We start from the raw sequence: 22,151 nt of genomic DNA on the forward strand, positions 1-22,151 counted from the left end.
AACGCTGAGGGTGGGGACAGACAGTCCATCTCAGTATGGAGCGCAGTTCACAATGCATGTAGACTTACCATCTCATCATGGTAACTTTTTTTCTTGTGACAGGTAGGCCTACATTTTCTGCAGAATAGTCTATGCTACAGTAATATAAAGACCGAATTGGCGTCTAATTTACCCATCTCCATCTGGCTTTCGGGAGTCAACTTGTTTTTTAATTGAAAAGATGATATATTTTTAATTACAGCTGCAGCTAAAAAAGCCTATCACTCGAATATTGTTGCTTTAAATCAGTGCACACGCAAGCACTCTCTCGCATTCTGTCTCTCACCATCTATTCCATTTTAGAATAAGGCTGTAACGTAACAAAATATGGAAAATGTCAAGGAGTCTGAATACTTCCCAAAGACACTGTATGTATTGGATAACGGCATTTGGGTTTTTTTACGCTTGGACTCGTTAAATGTCTTTAATGTATGTCTCTTCAGGCTCAGGTAGCATCAAGTTGGAATTTTCATGCTGATCAAAGCTCCAATCAAATTCAGACATGCTTTATAATGCTTTCGAATGACACTTCCGGTTTTGGCAGGAAATACCGGGTTTTATAAACATTTGTAAAATACAGGGGGGGAAAATTCAACCCTATTCTGTAATAAAACATGACACAAACTATATCATGATTGATATGTTAAGTCCCTAGAGAAGTGAACTGTCTAATCTGGGTGCTTGCCAAAAACTCGCTTACTGGAACTCCAAAGGCGATAGCGCTATCCAAAGATGCAAAGACTCGGCTCACTGCACTAGTAATATAGGATGGACAATTCAAAAGATGTTGACAATCATAGAATTTCACTTTGGGCCAATTTTACGTGTCACGCTCTCTCAAGGTCATTGGAAAAGATGGAGGAAAGAGATTTCGCTAACAAAGGAAACCACTACGGAACAAAGTTTGAGATTGTCAAATGTACAATATTCAGGGGGGAGACATTCTTCCCATAATTGAATGTTTTCTGTGTCCTGCTTTTCCTTAGCAATGACAATACAACTACAACAAGATTATTTTTGGACAGATAATAAGCATCTACACTGAGTATACAAAACATTAGGAACACCTTCCTAATATTGAATTGTCAGGGCGTGGACTGTAAAAGGTGTCGAAAGCGTTCCACAGGGATGCTGGCCCATGTTGACTCCAATGCTTCCCACAGTTGTGTCAAGTTGGTTGGATATCCTTCTGGTGGTGGACCATTCTTGATAAACACGGGAAACTGTTGAGCGTGAAAAACCCAGCAGCACTGCAGTTCTTGACACAAACCGGTGTGCCTGGTACCTACTACCATTCCCCATTCAAAGGAACTTAAATATTTTGTCTTGCCCCTTCACCCTCTGAATGGCACACACACATTCCATGTCTCAAGGCTTAAAATGTCTCCTCCCCTTCATCTACCCTGAAGTGGATTTAACAAGTGACATCAATAAGGGATCATGGCTTTCACCTGATCAGTTTATGTAATGGAAAAAGCAGGTGTTCCTAATATTCTATACAATATTTTATATTCTGATTCCATTGTCTTGGTAACCCTAGTAAACTCCATGGCTTGGTTTGACATTTTAATTTACGGTACAACTATGTTGAGTACATTCCAACCCATATGTTTTAAAACAAGCTTCTTGTGAATAAGGTTATTGCCAAGGATTATGAATAAGGTTATTGGATCAATTCAAAATCATTTCTACAAACTACAATCATAAAATGTCTACTCAATTAAGCTAACCTAAAAATAACCCCTTAATCTCCACCGACCTTTCACATTTATATGGCACACATCTGTGTGAGAGTGTGCATATTTTGTTGTGTCTGCTCACTCTCTGCTGAGTGGGTCCGGGTTCTTGTATTCCTGCAGAAGACTCTGTGGCAGTGAGAATCATTATCACCTCATCACACAGGCTGTCATGGAACAGACCCATCTCCTTGTGTATTCCTGTTACTGGTGTTCATAGACTCCACATATCCCCAGGACACCATGTTACACCTTGTTTATCACAAAACCTCCAGTAGCTACCAGGCCCACAAGGAAGAACAGCCATTACTGATGCTGTTAGAAGGTACTTTTTAACTCTGCATTGTTGGGAATAGGCACGAAAGTAAGCGTTTCAATGTAAAGTCTGCTGTACCTGTTGTATTCGGCGCATGTGACCATTCAAATTTGTTTTGAAGGTAATAATGCTGTCGACAGTCAAATGTGATAAATAGAGAACTAAAAGATGTTAGGAATTAGTAAATACATATTTTTTTGTGAAAAAATACTCCTGAAACCTCGATTGAGAGAGTGCATCACAGAATTCATGCTCAAAACTATGTGCGCCCAGATTCCATCTCCATCCCTGTCCCCAGATGCCAGGTCTTCAACACCATGTGGCATCAATCAGATAGTCCTGAGATGTGAGAGGTACATGGGGACTGTGAGGTTTCCTATTGAGCTGGTCTCCTAGTGTCTGAGAATCTGAACACTAATTATCCTGGCCAAAGAGAGAGGTAGGAATGTCACCTGTAGAAACACTTGGGGCCTTAACAGATAATTGCAAACTCCTATCACACCAAGGTCGGAACCATGGAAATGGTCTTATTAGCAAGATAAGGACAAAAGCGGGCAACAAGTGAATGCATTGGCAAGGGTTGGGCCATAGTTGTGACATGGCATTATGGGAGATGACACTTATCGGCAGATTACATAAACCACTCTCGTTCACGCTAAAATGGAATCCAGCTCCTTAAATTAAAAGAACCCATTTCACCGATCATACAGACCTGGGTAATGAAATAGCAGATGAGAGGTCTCAAATGTAATTTTCCATGTGGAGTCCTTTTGTGCTGTTATCTCAGAGGGTGCAATAATGATCCTGTGAATGGCTTTTGCGCACCCCATAATGACCCATAGTAGTTAAGCCTGCACTGTGGAGAACTATAATTACCATGTGATTACAAAACTCAATGTTCGCTGTGAGTTTTAAAGGCGTACCATGGGCTTCGGCTAATTATTTCAGTAATGTTGAATGTATGCCAAAGCCCTCATGTTTGGAACAAAAAGTATCCAATTATGCATATTACCATGATGGGACATTACTGAGATTCCATTTACAGTTTGCTTCATCAAAACATGTTCATTATAACTGGAATGGCATGTATCAAGAATGACGAGCAGAAACCCTTTCTGTACGGTATGGACCTTGAGATATAAAGTTCTAGAACATTCATGAAATGATACAATTCAAACATTCAGAAAGCTTTACATTTCTTTTCATTTCTTAGATGCACACCTAGCAACATCGAAATATGACGTTTCTTCTGTTAGACATCTATTCTTTCTGAAACAGGCTTATTAAAAGGTTTACCCCATCTATGACTATGGACGCAAGCTTTGACTGACGAACCCAGTGCACCAGTATTGTGCAAAAAATGTCCAATTGGCACAATTTCTGTTCTGCTGTAGCCTCTTTAAGGAGAGGAAAATTACAAGGTGTGCAGGGGAACACAAGAATGTCCAGCCGTACACAGGGACAAACCGATTGATCTACGTAGTATTGGATTTTCCTCCAGGTTTCATGAATAAATCTGCTGGGTATGGAGTGCTGATAAATGAATGAACACGGTTTTCAATACCAATCTCCCAATGCAGGGAGCAAAAGGTTCAGTAGAGTAGCTCGCTAATGCTCCCTCTGTTATTGGCAATGGCCAAGCGTTTATTTCATGCCTCTTTAAACCAGCAGGCTTGGGTGTAGTGAATCTGTCTGATAATATCCCACTCAAATGTGAGGCCTAGAGCCCGCCGCCCAGCGCCCGACCAACGGGCCGCCCGCTCGGGGATCAATCTCTACTCGGTAGAGAATGGGATTGATTTACAGGCACTGTCAAAGAAGCTCTCCCAGTCCCCACCTGCCTCACGACGTATCAGAATCAAGTAGCACCTTCTAGACCTGGGCACATCAGATACAGTGGGAGTACAAGGGACCAATTTCCATCAGTCTTTTACTGTAGATGTCTATTCAGAAAATTAGCAAATGATCTGCTAAAAAATGTGCCCATGATACATTCTTCACGTCAGAAAAGATGAACTACAAATCCATGACATAAAAACATGCCATCCAACCGCAACAATGTTGGAAATCAATGCATTCGACGCAATAAACTTCTGTTCGTCAAAAATATGCAGGGCATTCCAACGTCTGCACATGGTCGCGTCACACTAGTGAGGAGAGAAGGGGGAGCACATAAAGCGCAGGAAATGAAAGCTGTAAATAAACGTCTGGCAGATAAAGGATCCCCTGACAGTTATGAGAGCAGAGCAGTCTGGGGGCTTCAGGCTGGGCGCGGGCTCAGTCAGGACACTGTGGATAAGCATGAAAAAACAAATCAGTGATGAGCATGAAGACCACCATCTGCATCCAGCTCCTCCACACCACACTCACCATCACAGAGCCCTCCATCTCAGGAAGGACGTCTGTTTGGGCCTCCATCTGCCATAAACCAGCCCAAGGTGCTACCGGTAGAAAGGTAAAATGGAATTTTCTAGAAACTATTGTTTGCTGTTCATTGTGTGGCGGATGCTGTCCAGTTTATTGGTACTTAAAGGAAGGCTTGGCCAGATGAGACACATCATCCCCCATGAAGCTCCAAGGTAATTTGATGGAGAAAATTCCTTGTTGACCTGGCTTGGTTAAGTACATATTGAGTCACTGTACAAAACAAATAGCATATAAATCTGCCAGTGTCAAACAAAAGCTCAAACCTCACTCAAGGTTTTCTCAAACTCTGATTTACTCAACTGAATTTTTCACCCAACTTCAGCACAAAGCTTTAATTCATTTCATTGAGCTATTTCAATTAAGCAAGCAGTGTACACAAACAAAAACCATTGAACAGTTATTGAAAGAAACAAAGTTTTACATTGACAATGATCATTTCCCTATTTGAAGCCCAAAATGTAAGGAGCTCTATTGAAGTGCTTACCTTGTAATATAATTTATTTGTCAGGGCAAAACGATACAAAAAACACACAACTTTGTCAGAACATTTTGAGACAACATTTCTAATAAATGCAAGGAATGTCTAAACATGCTGTAGTCCATAGCCACATCCAGCATCAACGCAAAAATGGACCAAAGCAATATGTACTGTATGGTCCTCAGACGGAGCAATTAAAACTGTTTATGAGGTGTAATCATATTAGGCCAATGTTTCACAGCCAAACATGCTTACAGGAGTATTTACATACACAGATCTAAGCCGTAAAGAAACCTACGAATGCTGTGCTTCGGGCTAGAGTTCAAACTCATTCACTGGGCACAGAGTGCATACTAATGTTGGGAGCTCACCCAAAGTCTATCTGTGCCTCGGCTGAATCCAGGGCAGCTTCAGGGCAGAGCGAGCCTGCCTGATCTCTGTCGGCCATGATAACAATACAGCAGCCATTAATGAAAGGCCTTGTAGGGATTTATTACAGGAGAGGACTGGGGAATACGGTGCCAGAGAGCCTGGACAGCCCACATTTGAATACAGACCACAAATTATAAACAGTTTCAGTAAATGAAGTGACTGAGGGCCTTTGTTCTACGGGCGTACATCTTCCTATTGCTAGTGGGCACTAAACCACTAGCATAGCCTGCACTGGGAAAGGAAGTTATTGAAGCCTGGATTTCCTGCTTTCAGCTGTGGCCAACAACTTGAAGGTTTATAGTGGTTTCAGGAACTGACTCATCTAATGATTCATGGATTAGATATTGCTTCTCATGTGTGTCTGGTAATGTGGTAACTCGTTTAAATGACTTTTTCCCATCCAAAAAAGAAGAGTTCGGAGAGTGTGAAAGTAGGGAAGGTACTTATAACAATTTCCCAATAACTTCCAAATCATTACAGTTTAATAAGACGCGATTAAGACGACTTTCCTGAGAAACTGACTGAGGCTGACATATGGTATGACTTATGAGGCTATAATTGTAAAGTGCTGAAACAGTGGTTTCTTTACTGTATGACTTCTAAAGATGAGGAAAGCTCTTACATTTTATTTTTCTCTTTCCTTCTTATTTTCCCCAGATTTCCTGCAACAGTATGGCAGCATAATGCTCTACAACTTAGTTTTTTAAGATTTCTTTGACTCTTTGACTTATCTAGAGAGAAAGTGCTTTGGACCTTTTGAAAATTAACATATGATGAGGTAAAGGTCAATATACCAAAAGACAAAGCGGGACAAACAAATTAATACAAAAGCTGTTTGTCATAATTATACATATGTAGAAAAAGTGAATTACACTTGCAAAGGCAGTTGACAAGGCCAAAGTGCACTCTAGCTGGCAGTCATTTCATGACTGCAGTCCTGAAGCAGATTTACTTAGATGACGTCAGTGGCTTTGAGCCAGCTTTTCCTTTTTGGTGGCACTCTACATCGGCCTCTCTGCGGCCTTACTGAAACTGTTGAGCAGCAGACCATACTGCAAAATTCTCTTTCTAGAACAGAGTTTACCTCAGGGTACAGAGTGACTGGAACCCAGCAGTACGGTAGTGTGTTTTAGCGAAGCATGCTATCCGATCACAGACACAATGATGTGGCGATGAGTCCCTCCCCTGCTAAATGTCTGCATGTAATTACACAATTAACGACCCTGTGTCCAGATTAAATGACAGATCACATCTCTTTTACTCGCCCTACTCCTCTTGTTTTGTGTAGCTATAACAAAAGCAGCATCCTTTCATTTCATCAATTCTTCCCTTGATTAGATAAAGGACTGCTTTGTGCCATTCTGATTCCCACAAGGCATTTCTCAGACTGTTATCATACAGGAAATAGAAAATATTTGTTGGGTATGCGTAATTGTGCTTTTGATCAGTTTAGGCCTTCATTCCTAACAGCTGTTTCCATTTCTTAAAGAATGCAACAAATGTAAGAGGATTGAAAAATGATAGATTTTCTGAAGAAAATAAATGTCTTCCATGCTAACCTACACTACTAAATAAATACATAAAATAACATTGTGAAGGAAAACTTGATATGTGGCACCAGCCCAAGCACAATCCCCCTGCACAAAACCAATGCACTCAAACATCCAACAGTTTCCATGGCATTCTTTTTTCCTATGATAACTCTTAATTAGTTTTGACCGCAGATGGATTTTAATAGGAAATTATGACTTAGTAGTATATTAAAACGACAGGACGTGCCTGTTTGCTTTGGGCTGTAATCCCACTACAGTTTACATGTTCACAATGACCCATGACCACAGAAGGAAAAACCAGCTTGCTTATTGTAAATGATGTGGTAATGCCCATGTGTGGTTCATTCATACCTACTGTTGACTTGTCTATGTGAACTTGTTTACAAAACTATGAACGTATTTGTTCGCTTAGTAAACCTTGAAGTGCAATTCAAGGCCAGGAATTTCAAGTCAAGAAAAAATCACGTATGTGCACAAATACACATACAGACACATGCGCTCACCTACAATAACTCACACACACACTGTCCTACAGATGGCGACTCAAATATGAAGCATATTAAATGCCATTGATAAGGTAAGGGAACAGATAGCTTATCGGAAGCATACAAGAGCCATATGGTGTCATAGTCAGCACAGCCTGTTTTTGACACAACAATGGCCTGGCCAGGACGTAGAATCACAAGTTGACTAATGGTCGTTGGCATGAAATCTCAGAGCAGTACAAGCTAGAGCAAATGTTGATATTTGCATTTTTTCATACAGGTGCAGAAAATTACCCAAGCAGATGTCAATGAGAACTTGCTTGTTTGCGCTCAGCAGCTCAACAGCCTCGCACACATTCAGTCTTGACAACAGGAAAGACAATGGGTCTCTCTCTGCTCCCAGAAGTAATCCAATCCACTCAATGCCTCAGCAATGCACATATTCTCCCCACATTTCACAAGTGAAAGACTATATTCTTCTTTTCCCGGCCCTGAGACTTCCACATTCCTAGCCAAAACAGTACAGCGGTGGGATCTATAAAAAGGCATGTGTATTCAGAGAGAGGTGGTCTGCGTACAACTACTGAATGTTGAGGTTCAAAAACACAATTTTGAGCATGTTTTAAGCTAGAATCCTTAGTTGCTACATCCATCTTGTAAATTATAAATGAATAATATACCGTGCATTCGGATAGTATTCAGACCCCTTGACTTTTTACACATCTTGTTATATTACAGCCTTATTCTAAAATTGATTAATCGTTTTTTCCCCCTCATCAATCTACACACAATACCCCATAATGACATAGCAAAAACAGGTTTTTATAGTTTTTTGCTAATTTATTAAAACCAAAAAATTGATATATCAAATTTACATAAGTATTCAGACCATTTACTCAGTACTTTGTTGAAGCACCTTTGGCAGCGATTACAGGCTTGAGTCTTCTTGGGTATGACACTACAAGCTTGGCACACCTGTATTTTGGTAGTTTCTCCCATTCTTCTCTACAGATCCTCAGGTTGGATGGGGAGCATTGCTGCACAGCTATTTTTAGGTCTCTCCAGAGATGTTAGATCAGGTTCATGTCCAAGCTCTGTCTGGGCCACTCAAGGACACTCAAAGACTTGTCCCGAAGCCACTCCTGCATTGTCTTGGCTGTGTGCTTAGGCTTGTTGTCCTGTTGGAAGGTGAACCTTTGACCCAGTCTGAGGTCCTGAGCTCTCTGGAGCAGGTTTTCATCAAGAATCTCTCTGTACTTTGCTCCGTTCATCTTTACCTCGACCCTGAACTAGTCTCCCAGTCCCTTCCGCTGACAAACATCCCCACAGCATGATGCTGCCACCACCATGCTTCACCATAGGGATGGTACCAGGTTTCCTCCAGACGTGATGCTTGGCATACAGGCCAAATAGTTCAATTATGGTTTCATTAGACCAGAGAATCTTGTTTCCCTTGGTCTGAAAGTCTTTAGGTGTCTTTTGGCAAACTCCAAGCGGGCTGTCATGTGCTTTTTACTGAGGAGTGGCTTCCGCCTAGTCACTCTACCATAAAGGCCTGATTGTTGGAGTGCTGCAGAGATGGTTGTAAGGTTTTGGGGCAGCAGGTAGCCTAGTGGCTAGAGCATTAGGCCAGCAACCGAAAGGTTGATGGATCGAATCCCCGAGCTGACAAGGTAAAAATCTATCGTTCTGCCCCTGAACAAGGCAGTTATCCCACTGCTCCCCGGTAGGCCGTCATTGTTTGTTCTTAACTGACTTGCCTAGTTAAATAAAGAGCCCTTCTCCCCCGATTGCTCAGTTCGGTCATCTCTAGGAAGAGTTTTGGTTGTTCCAAACATCTTCCATTTAAGAATACTGCAGAAATGTTTTGTTACCCTTGGTTTTTGCTCTGACATGCACTGTGGGACCTTATATACACAGGTGTGTGCCTTTCCAAATCATGTTCAATCAATTGAATTTACCACAGGTGGACTCCAATCAAGTTGTAGAAACATCTCAAGGATGATCAATGGAAACAGGATGCACCTGAGCTCAATTTCGAGTCTCATAGCAAAGGGTCTGAATACTTATGTAAATCATGTATTTTTGTTTTTGTTATTAATACATTTGCAAATCTAAAACAAGTTTTCACTTTGTCATTTTGGGGCATTGTGTGTAGATTGCTGAGAAAATAAGTATATTTAACCAAATTTGGAATAAGGCTGTATCCTAACAAAATGTGGGAAAAGTCGAGGGGTCTGAACACTTCCCAAAGTCACTGTATGCCTATTGATTCTTGAAGAATATACAGTGCCTTGCGAAAGTATTCGGCCCCCTTGAACTTTGCGACCTTTTGCCACATTTCAGGCTTCAAACATAAAGATATAAAACTGTATTTTTTTGTGAAGAATCAACAACAAGTGGGACACAATCATGAAGTGGAAAGATATGTATTGGATATTTCAAACTTTTTTAACAAATCAAAAACTGAAAAATTGGGCGTGCAAAATTATTCAGCCCCTTTACTTTCAGTGCAGCAAACTCTCTCCAGAAGTTCAGTGAGGATCTCTGAATGATCCAATGTTGACCTAAATGACTAATGATGATAAATACAATCCACCTGTGTGTAATGTAATCAAGTCTCCGTATAAATGCACCTGCACTGTGATAGTCTCAGAGGTCCGTTAAAAGCGCAGAGAGCATCATGAAGAACAAGGAACACACCAGGCAGGTCCGAGATACTGTTGTGAAGAAGTTTAAAGACGGATTTGGATACAAAAAGATTTCCCAAGCTTTAAACATCCCAAGGAGCACTGCGCAAGTGATAATATTGAAATGGAAGGAGTATCAGACCACTGCAAATCTACCAAGACCTGGCCGTCCCTCTAAACTTTCAGCTCATACAAGGAGAAGACTGATCAGAGATGCAGCCAAGAGGCCCATGATCACTCTGGATGAACTGCAGAGATCTACAGCTGAGGTGGGAGACTCTGTCCATAGGACAACAATCAGTCGTATCACAAATCTGGCCTTTATGGAAGAGTGGCAAGAAGAAAGCCATTTCTTAAAGATATCCATAAAAAGTGTTGTTTAAAGTTTGCCACAAGCCACCTGGGAGACACACCAAACATGTGGAAGAAGGTGCTCTGGTCAGATGAAACCAAAATTGAACTTTTTGGCAACAATGCAAAACGTTATGTTTGCCGTAAAAGCAACACAGCTCATCACCCTGAACACACCATGCCCACTGTCAAACATGGTGGTGGCAGCATCATGGTTTGGGCCTGCTTTTCTTCAGCAGGGACAGGGAAGATGGTTAAAATTGATGGGAAGATGGATGGAGCCAAATACAGGACCATTCTGGAAGAAAACCTGATGGAGTCTGCAAAAGACCTGAGACAGGGACGGAGATTTGTCTTCCAACAAGACAATGATCCAAAACATAAAGCAAAATCTACAATGGAATGGTTCAAAGATAAACATATCCAGGTGTTAGAATGGCCAAGTCAAAGTCCAGACTTGAATCCAATCGAGAATCTGTGGAAAGAACTGAAAACTGCTGTTCACAAATGCTCTCCATCCAACCTCACTGAGCTCGAGTTGTTTTGCAAGGAGGAATGGGAAAAAATGTCAGTCTCTCGATGTGCAAAACTGATAGAGACATACCCCAAGCGACTTACAGCTGTAATCGCAGCAAAAGGTGGCGCTACAAAGTATTAACTTAAGGGGGCTGAATAATTTTGCACGCCCAATTTTTCAGTTTTTGATTTGTTAAAAAAGTTTGAAATATCCAATAAATGTCGTTCCACTTCATGATTGTGTCCCACTTGTTGCTGATTCTTCACAAAAAAAAACAGTTTTATATCTTTATGTTTGAAGCCTGAAATGTGGCAAAAGGTCGCAAAGTTCAAGGGGGCCGAATACTTTCGCAAGGCACTGTAACTTATAAATGTGTCATGAGATTAGGTCTACTGTCATACCCCACCGGAACCCAAAATATAAGCTTGTTTAACTCCAATGTTTGTAAACAATGCAAATGTAAACAAACACTGTATAGCCTCAAAACCTGGTTAAACTACATATTTCATATAATGGGTGGTCAGTCCTTGCATCCATAGCTCTGTCTATGAATTTGAGAGTGGTTACATTTCTCCAGCCTCATCCCTTGGCTTTTTTTTAGCAAAACAGGGACGGTGAAAACGCTGTATTATTGTTTAAATAACAGCTTTAAGGTTATATGTGTTTTTGTACGATGTAATGCATTGTGAAGCTCACTTCCACCACATTGAAACTGCACATGTACAATTGAGTGCTAACAAATACCTGTCCAATGAGTCATTGGGGCTAAATGAATGTTATAACAAAAAACTATGCAAAGCTTATGTTTAGAAAAGGGGGAGGAAGGGCTTACTTAGTAGGCTACAGTCTATCTGTGTTAAATGCCAAGTTCAAAATACCTTCAATACATATTGCCATAATGTACATTGACTTGTTATTTTTTATCAATCTTATATGTTTCTGTGATTGGGTTTTAACATAAGTTTAGATGGTATTACTTTGGAATAAGATAAATTCCAGATAATTATTATAATTCTTAATTACAAATTTGGGGTTCAACTGATATCATCTGGTAAAATTGGAATTCATGAGCCCACTTTCAAAAGTAAAAACTCATGGAGTCAAGCAAAGACAATGTACTATTCTTGCACTTGAAAATGCCATGCGGGCTAGTGTCCAACAGGTCCACTTGTTGCATAAGCAGAAAACAAAGCATGTATTGCTGGTCCTGATTTCCCCCCTACAGCAAGCAGCTTTACTTCTCAACATCATGACATGTCAGGGGTTAAGTCTGATAGAAGTCAACCTAATTAATGTAGTAAATTCTAAATGCCTAGTTAGAGGAATCAACAAATAACACATTGTATCTTGCTGGCCCCTACTTTCAAGAGAGACAAATTTAAATTTAAGGCTATAATTAACTGCAAGAAAGGAGGTCTTTCCCCAATCACACAATAGGGGAACTTAAGAGAATTAAGAGGTGAATTCCACTCTATATCAGAGAACTTGCACAGCCAAAGAATACCCTCATGCAGTTAGGTTTGTTTAGTTACGAATGAAGTGGATATTACCACGCATCAAAATAAACAAGACATTTCACCTTCTATATTCACCAACAAGCATATACAGATATATTTGAATATTTACATTATTTGAGATAATTTAAACAACACTATAAGTTAATTACACAATAATTGCATAGCCTACTCTATAAAATATATTTGCTACATAACCTATTCTTATTCATATGTTTTAAGCTCTGTAATAGCAAACCACTACATCCACACAGCCTACAATAAAAGGCAGTGCAAAGTTTCCCACAAAGTTACCCCCAACAAATTCATCCTTAAAATAGCAATAGTTGAGCATCTGTGTAATCTATAGGTAATTAATGTATATTACGAAATTCTAAAGCAATAAAAAACTACATAATCTTCCTTAACATTCCTTAATCTTGATCTATACTTTCCTGAGATTAACGTTATAGGCCTACATGTAATAGGCATCGGATCACACGGTTTCTTCGGATGCGATGAAACTTTATAACACATAGAAATAAGTGGCCTTGGCTACATAATACGACCCCCATCCCTGTGATTTATTCAGATTTTAGCTGAGCAGGCAACAATGTATCCCGAAAAAAGGCGGATATGGAAAACAAGGATCGAACAGAGCAATGAAACAGACATAAACATAGCTCAGAGCCCACAATAGCCTACTTGTAAGAATATATTTTTGAAATAGTTCAAATCAATATTGAATTACCAATTGTTTAAAAACTAAACAGACAAAGAGAGTTGCAAATAAGGACTGGGTGTCAATGGTCGTTTTTTGTTGTTGTTGCAACGTTTCAATAGTGTCCGAAAGCAAGAAAAACCTAGCATTGAATCCAAACAGATATCAAATGTTTCCATTCACTATCACTAGAACACCAAAATTATGTAATAACATTTTTAGATTATTTTGTAAATGCAAAATATGTGTTTTATAAATTATATTCTCTAAAAGTATGTTACCCGGCCCACTATCCTACACTGTGAAAGCACATGGGCAATATATGTTTAAATGTAGGCCATAATCTTCTACTGTCAAAGATTATCAAAAATTATCTTAAAAGACACATCTAATCAATTCGGCAACATTGATGGATCTTGACTATGATCGGTTGAATCAATTCCGCATGTGGAAAATGGAATGCAAAGAATTTGATGGAATTTGTGTAGCCTAAACCTGATAAAAGAACAAAAATATACTTACAGTGACTTCAAGATGCGATGGATAAAATACACGATCAAAGGTGTTGGAGCAACAAGTCTTTCAGCAGAATGTTTTTGCACTGCTCCGAAAATGTTCCACTGAAATCTCCAACTCCCGGCTGAGCCAACTAAGGAGAAGAAAACAGCAACATTTTGATCCGTCATCTTGTCCAAAATTGTCATTCATAAATAATGTACGTCCAATCGTATCCGGAATCTTGTTAGGAGTTTGAGGTTCATGCACTGGACTTACTGTGATATAATAGGGCGTATGGTCGGGCTTCTTTACAAAAATGTGAAAAATGTCAAAGATATTCGTGTCAGTCGAATACAACACTGAGTGGACAAAGTGAAAGCACCCTGTTGCAACAGCGACAAGAAACGGCAACCTAAAATCTCACCGAGACACACTTTTATTGTAATATAAAAATATGCCCACTCATTCTAATACCATACATTACTTCTTATTTCTAATGAAAGGCGCAACTTCATCATAACAGTGTTAGTCTGCAACCATTTTGCATATTATTAACTACATTGAAACTTACCTCAAACACCTCCGTTAATGTTATTTGAAATAAAATTCGTCCCCCTTTGTTTGTCTAATGTGGGATATTATAGTTTTTGTAAACTGTGTAAAGTTATTGTTGTGTTTCTGGGTCAGCCAGATATGTGTACGTGAATCGACAACGCACGGACAGAGATGCGAAGAATGCTCGGAATGAGAACAGGAATGAAATGAACGCGAAGAGCGAGTTTGCATTGGGGGCGGAGCACAGGTGGCGTCATCCCGAACCGAACAGCCCTAGATTATGGCAGATAGGAGGGACAAGCGGGGAAAAAATGAGAAGAATGACCTCACAGGACATGTCGAATTCAAATTGGTGGGAGAAAGAAGATGGGATTTCTTTGTGGAGTTAGTTCATTCTATTTTAATCATCTACCTCAATAAAGCTGAATAAAAGTAGGACAAGTATGATACCTTTATCACAACCATGTCAGTCATTTCAAATGTTGTTGCTCGATAAATATATGATGTGAATACAACACTGACATTTTTTTATTTGACACTTCCACAGCTGGGACATGAAATGGAGCACATTTAGAAACATTTATCAGGTTGAACATCTGTCACCTGCCTCTCATACTTAGGTAGCTGCATGTGTTGTAAATGTAACATCAGTAGGACTCATATATTCAGAACTATATCTTCAATACAGTATCATCTGACACAAGCAGGATAGAACTGTTGGCTAGACCTTGTGAATCTGTGGAGAGAACCATGCCAGTGCCACCACACAACCACATGGGGGGGAATTAGGAAGTACAAACTGGTAATATGGGAGAGCAGACAATCATAAGACATGTCAAAGAACATGCTTACAGCAAACCTGGTTTGGGCTACATGTCTGATCGTGTCCGTGCAAGCCATCCATTAGGAGGCAATGTTTTGACACCAATTCTTATAAAGAGAGATCTATGAAGATGAATGGCTGGCTTTTTGAAGACATCCATCAACACTTGTAACACCTGTCTGTGCATGTTTAGAAAAGAGAGACAGAGGAAGAGAACAGGCAAGAGAGAGAGGTGGGTGAAGAGGGAGAGAGGTGGGGTTTTGCTCTTGAACTATAGATAGTATCACACACACATGGATTGCCAGTCAACAACATCCTCATTTGCAATTTCATTTAAATTGTGGTTCACTTCCATATTCCTTATACCAGGCAGTCTCAATTGCATAATCTTGGGGGAGCTGTGATTCTTAACCAGCATGTCTGCTTTCCAAGGGCCCCTTATCTTATCAGCTTCTCTCTTCTCCAGGGTGGTGTCTGTTCCCTCAATACCAACCTATTAACCATCAAAAGGGAGTCTTATCTATGCAAATGCAGCAAGCCCTGGAGGAACAAACTCTGCTAGCACAGCACATGTGACACCACACCAACACCTGAGTACAGTCACAGCGGTGATTCATTCACAGCCATGGGGTCATCTGTCGACAGTGTTTCACAAGCTCCTTGTTAAATATTAGCCCTGCATATCCAGGAAGCCCACCGATGGATCCCAGCATAATGGCAAACTGTAAAATGGTTCATAGCCTTACATCAGAGCCAGTTCTCATTGCCTTATCGGGCACATGAGTCGCCTGGCAGATTGCATCCAGGAAATGTGGCCATATGAAAATGTGTGTGTGTGTGTGCATGTTTGTACCCAGTTTGGACGGCATTTGACAAGGTACAATATTGAACCAACACTAATTTCAGTGTAGAATGTGTTGTTATTCCTTATTCCTTCCTATGTGTAGGTGAACAAGTTAAACTGAGTTAATAGTACACATTTCAATAGATATTACATGTCATAATGAAGCCATAAAAGTGTTATCTGACAGCATGGAAACACATTTCTGTATGACCTGAATTATTTATCAGTGCGCGTGAAAACGTAACATCTGAAATTCTCGTGTGTCTCCGCTGGCAAATTTTACCTAGACTAATCATTGAATCTGTGTGCATTGTTACAAAGGACCACTCACTGCATGTGGTGAGGGGAGAAGACAGTGCTCAACACGGCTGAACTGTTTACCCCAAAACAGACATTGCAGGTTTCTGTCCCCACCCCTTTATTCACACAGCCTTCAAACTATTTTATGACTGGGTGTGGCCACAGAGCAATAGGAGTGGGGGTGGAATAAGGGAGGACATAAACCTCACAGCAAGGATTTTAGTGGGGGGGCATTCCCATAATTCAGGGACAATTGATGGAACCAAACAGATACCCCTAATATAATTGTAATTGTATCAAAGAAATATATTGGTATTTCAGCAGTGGACATCAATGTCCTGTTAGCCCTAATTTGTAATAAATATGTATTCGTTCACGGATCATTGTTTTTAACATTGACATCTTTAAAAAGTTTAGAATATTAATTCAAACAGGCCACTTTTTTATATGACACATTTCTCATTCAGTGTTAACTACATAGGTCTTACCCCAGATAAGGATTTGCGCTCTACAGTACCATTTGTCACTACAGAAGCCTCCAGGGATAGCTGCCTGCTGCCTGACACCAGGGCAGATAAGGCCCTACAGGTCTAGTGTGGCAGGGCTTTGAACTGGAGCCTTCTGGAGCCTCTGCTCCAGGGGAGGCCTGAGGTGCTGCTGGTTGGGGAGGATGGGGAGATGTTGGGGAGAGAGGTGAACCGGCTGCCCTGCCCTCCGACCTCTCCTAATCAGGCAGCCCTGGGAGGGCAGGTGCAGACCATCACTGGCTCTCTGCTTTGACGGCACACTGATTCGCTTTATTAGAAGATAAGAGAGGGGTTAACAAGGAGCTGAGGACCATTCTCTCTGGTGTAAAAAGCTCACATAATTTCAATCAAAATATATAGAGAAATTGGTCATACCTAAGGTGGCTCTGGGTCAATATGATCACTGATTTCAAATTAAGTGTATCTTACATAAAGTAACATGTTTTTCTGAAAATGAAATACCAGAATGATTCCTCAACACCTGAAGGTTAAATTATTATAACAAAACAGTATATCATAGTGTGTGGCCATTTTTGTGTTGACATTGGCCGAAATTGGACATGCGTTGGAGTTTGTTTGGGAACTATAGACATTCAAGTGCATCATGCAAACAAACCAACTGTGTTAGCAGATGCCATCTTGTGGTCACTTAGAAACAGTGCTTTGTGAACATACTAAGGAACATTGAGTGAGCTGCATATGTCAAATACCTTTATTTTATTGATTTTTTATTTCACCTTTATTTAACCAGGTAAGCCAGTTGAGAACAAGTTCTCATTTACGACTGCGACCTGGTCAAGATAAAGCAAAGAAAGTGCGACAAAAACACAGTTATACGTGGGTTAAACAAACGTACAGTCAATAACACATAGTACAGTATGACCAGGCCATAGTAGAGCCAGAGCTCAGTCAACGACTGACACATAATTGCAAATGTTCTCTCTCTAAGGTCCAACTTCATATGACCTTAAAACTTTCAACACTGTACACAGCCCCCACTTCAAATGAACTTTCCATGACCAATCATTGTGATGTATTGAACAATGAGAAATTGAAGACAGTTGAAAACAATGAAGTATGAGGATGTCATTTTTTCATGCTGAATATTAAGCTGGGAAATTATGATGTAAACTAAAAGTTGGAAAATATATTTATCTGTGTATATAAATGAATATTCAATAGTAATTGACAGCAAAAAAGTGCCTTGACAAAAGGCAAAATTGTGACAAAGGACAACACTTGAATTACTGCATACTCCAGCAGTGAATTCAGCAGGCAGACTGAATTACAGACAGTGGATAACAGGGTACACTTGGGCCTCTCACAAGGAGGGGCAATTTCACTCCTTACCATTCTTACCCTCTGAACTGACATACATACAGACAATCTGCCCGTTCATCCATTCGTCCTCTCTCTGAGGGTGCAGACACTTAGCCAGTTTCACTAGTCTCCAGGCAACAGCTGAGGTTTTGATGTCTAAATGTTTGTGCACTAAATTTCTCTTTAATTCAATTCCATAATGCAGTGTTTGAAGATATGGATCGATGCCTGCTGACTTTGATGGTCATCCTGGTAGTCAGAGGCATGTCAATGTACCAATCCTGCACTACAGAGAACAACAAGGACCCCATCACATGATGCAGCCAACGTGGCCATGCAGATCCTTTCATTGTTGTCTCATCACAGAGGACTATGTGCTAATTCTGAATCACATCACATGAAGGATAAGTGTGCAACCATGTGGATAACATTTTCTTCTTTGAGTACAACTCCTAAGGTACTGGAAGACCATTATGCAGTAAGCATGAATCCTACCAACCCTACCCTGCATTGAGAAGAACAGACCAGGCGCTATCTTTATTCACATATCTTATCTCTTCATAATTACACCCTCTGCCAGATCAATACAAATAGCAAGGGAGAGAGTGGATGAGTTAATCAATTGTCTGTTTTGTAGTAACCTGACACAATGTAAATAGAACGAAGAACAGCTACAGCTATAGGTTTGTCTGGAAATGTGATTACCCCCAACAAAGGATATGAACTTCTTGAAGAGGTAACTTCTTAAAGAGGTAACTGGTAATCATTAAATAAGACACATAAGTCCTGGTCAACACATTCATTGAAATAGTGTTTTTCTTTCACAGTATTGCATGTAAAACAGATACAGTTGAAGTCGGAAGTTTACATACATCTTAGCCAAATACATTTTAAACTCAGTTTTTCACAATTCCTGACATTTAATCCTAGTAAAAATTCCATTATAGGTCAGTTATGATCACCACTTTATTTTAAGAATGTGAAATGTCAGAATAATAGTAGAGAATGATTTATTTCAGCTTTTATTTCTTTCATCACATTCCCAGTGGGTCAGAAGTTAACATACACTCAAATTAGTATTTGGTAGTATTTGACTTTAAATTGTTTAACTTGGGTCAAACATTTCAGGTAGCCTTCCACAAGTTTCCCACAATAAGTTGGGTGAATTTTGGCCCATTCCTCCTGACAGAGCTGGAGTAACTGAGTAAGGTTTGTAGGCCTCCTTGCTCGCATACACTTTTTCAGTTCTGCCCACAAATTTTCTATAGGATTGAGGTGAGGGCTTTGTGATGGCCACTCCAATACCTTGACTTTGTTGTCCTTAAGCCATTTTGCCACAACTTTGGAAGTATACTTGGGGTCATTGTCCATTTGGAAGACCCATTTGCGACCAAGCTTTAACTTCCTTCACGGTTGGGATGGTGTTCTTCGGGTTGCAAGCCTCCCCCTTTTTCCTCCAAACATAACAATGGTCATTATGGCCAAACAGTTCTATTAGTGTTTCATCAGACCAGTGCACAATTCTCCAAAAAGTACAATCTTTGTCCCCATGTGCAGTTGCAAACCGTAGTCTGGCGGTTTTATGGCGGTTTTGAAGCAGTGGCTTCTTCCTTGCTGAGCTTGATTTGGGATTGATTTGCACTTTTCCCACCCAAGTACGTTAATCTCTAGGAGACAGAACGTGTCTCCTTCCTGAGCGGTATGACGGCTGCGTGATCCCATGGTGTTTATACTTGCGTACTATTGTTTGTATAGATGAACGTGGTACATTCAGGCGTTTGGAAATTGCTCCCAAGGACGAACCAGACTTGTGGAGGTCTACAATTTTGTTCTATGGTCTTGGCTGATTTCTTTTGATTTTCCCATGATGTCAAGCAAAGAGGCACTGAGTTTGAAGGTAGGCCTTGAAATACATCCAAAGGTACACCTCCAATTGAATCAATCCAATTGAATCAAATGATGTCAATTAGCCTATCAGAAGCTTCTAAAGCCATGACATCATTTTCTGGAATTTTCCAAGCTGTTTAAAGGCACAGTCAACATAGTGGTTAAGGGCGCTGTACTGCAGCGCCAGCTGTGCCATCAGAGAGTCTGGGTTCGCGCCCAGGCTCTGTCGTAACCGGCCGCGACCGGGAGGTTCACAATTGGCCTAGCGTCTTCCAGGTTAGGGAGGGCTTGGTGGTAGGAAGGTGCACGGTGTTTCCTCCGACACATTGGTGCTGGCTTCCGGGTTGGATGCGCACTGTGAAGAAGCAGTGCGGCTAGGTTGGGTTGTGTATTGGAGGACGCATGACTTTCAACCTTCGCTACAACTCCCGTACGGGCTCGGGAGTCCCGTACGGGCTCGGGAGAGACGATGAGACAAGATAGTAGCTACTACAACAATTGGACAGCACGAAAAGGGGGTAAAATAAGAAAAAAACAGTGTATGTAAACCTCTGACCCACTGGAATTGTGATACAGTGAATTATAAGTGAAATAATCTGTCTGTAAACAATTGTTGAAAAAATGACTTGTGTCATGCAAAGTACATGTCCTAACAGATTTGCCAAAACTATAGTTTGTTAACAAGAAATTTGTGGAGTGGTTGAAAAATGTGTAAGTGTATGTAAAGTTCCGACTTCAACTGTAGATTAATCTAAACCGAGCAGGACTTTCCATCTACAAACTTCACTGTCTATTCAGCAGAAGTAAACCACGGCCATTAGAGAGAGATTATGGCATAACCGATTTCTAAAATGTGATTAAAACCAGATGGGAGTGCAGATTGTATGAGGCAGAGGGTTTTACGGTATCACACAAAAGCATGTTTTTAAAGCAGAGTTTCATGTCCTGCCATCTAGAAAAAAATCACTTTAGTGCTGCACATCTTTAAGCAAATTAAGAATCTCTCCCTTTAGAAATGTCTTTAAGCAACAAACAGGAATGATGGGTCTCTAAACGTGATATGCATTGCTGCCTATCTGCTAATCTCTTGACCGGATTTAATTACAGAAAATCTCAAAACTCTTACCAAACATAAATCAATATCTTCCATCTATTGTTGAAATATGTGTGAAGAATCATGGAAAGGAAAAAACTGATTGCACACAGAGGAAATGGCGTAAGCAATCTTCAGCAAGAAATGTAACAAACCAGCCATACAAAAGGAGTACAAGGTAAAGCCTTTACACCCATATGCTACATAGAAAATAGGAGCTTTCAAGTAACTTCAATGAAGGACCAATTCACTCTTTCAGATCAGAATCCGTGGTGCCAATCAATAGATGCCAACATAAAGTGCCAACCCTGTAATAACTATGAACCACTTATCAGTAGTATTACTCACTTCTTACCTCACCTTTTGTGTGTGCGTCTGTTTTCTCAGCATAAGAGCAGCTCTTACACTACAGAGGCAAGAGAGTATCATGTCTGTTAGTCATGCGTAGAGGCTTATTTGATATAATGAATGGAGGGAGGGATGTAGAAGATGCGATGGGAGGGTAATTACTTTAATGGCTGCAAAGGCTCCTGTTCAAAACACCTTTGCGCACAATGGTTGATTATGGATGGTCATTTCAGCTTTCTGATGAAAACGCAGAGCTCTTAGTCTCTGGGCTTGACTGATAATAGCATGACCAGAAATGTGTCAGAACAATGAAGTACCGAAATACATTGTCACATTCTCCCCTAAAGGTCTAAGCCTTCAGTTCTGAACTTCAATTCATGGAAATAGTGGCATTTGTTAAACGCACCACAAAAAGCAAGATGAAGACAGAGAGTCAGAGTTTATACAGTATGATGTATGGAAAGATAGCAACTCAGTTCACAAGAGATATGACCAAGAGTAAAAACAGAAATATCAAGAAAACAAAGAACTGAGCTATGAGTATTTTCTACTTTAGGTAACTCACTCATTTCTCCTCTCACTCATTTCTGTGCTGAATTAAATTAGTTGACATGACACACTAAAAGCATCTTAACTAATCTTAAGTGTCTGTAAATTGAAATAAGTGAATTTCAACTTCTAAAAAGAAGCAATTAAATAAAAGAAACATGCTACATAG

At 40.2% G+C, this 22,151-nt stretch overlaps 1 protein-coding gene across 6 annotated transcripts in view; it reads right to left on the bottom strand.

The window, feature by feature from the left end:
• LOC110526376 (transcriptional enhancer factor TEF-1) overlaps positions 1–14,497 on the bottom strand; it is a 67,822-nt gene extending 53,325 nt beyond the window's left edge. For 3 of the 6 annotated variants that reach the window (XM_036980731.1, XM_021607299.2, XM_021607298.2), the window contains exons 1-2: positions 14,308–14,496; positions 13,761–13,887 (exon numbers count right to left, since the gene is read on the bottom strand). The gene's annotated coding sequence lies outside the window, so the exon portion shown is untranslated. Of the gene's footprint in view, positions 1–13,760; positions 13,888–14,012; positions 14,043–14,307 lie in introns of all 6 variants that reach the window. The other 3 variants (XM_021607296.2, XM_021607297.2, XM_021607295.2) reach the window with 2 other exon arrangements.
• Positions 14,498–22,151: the final 7,654 nt, after the last annotated feature.

This window comes from Oncorhynchus mykiss, chromosome 6 (assembly GCF_013265735.2).
Source record: "Oncorhynchus mykiss isolate Arlee chromosome 6, USDA_OmykA_1.1, whole genome shotgun sequence".
NCBI classification, from domain to species: Eukaryota; Metazoa; Chordata; class Actinopteri; order Salmoniformes; family Salmonidae; genus Oncorhynchus; species Oncorhynchus mykiss.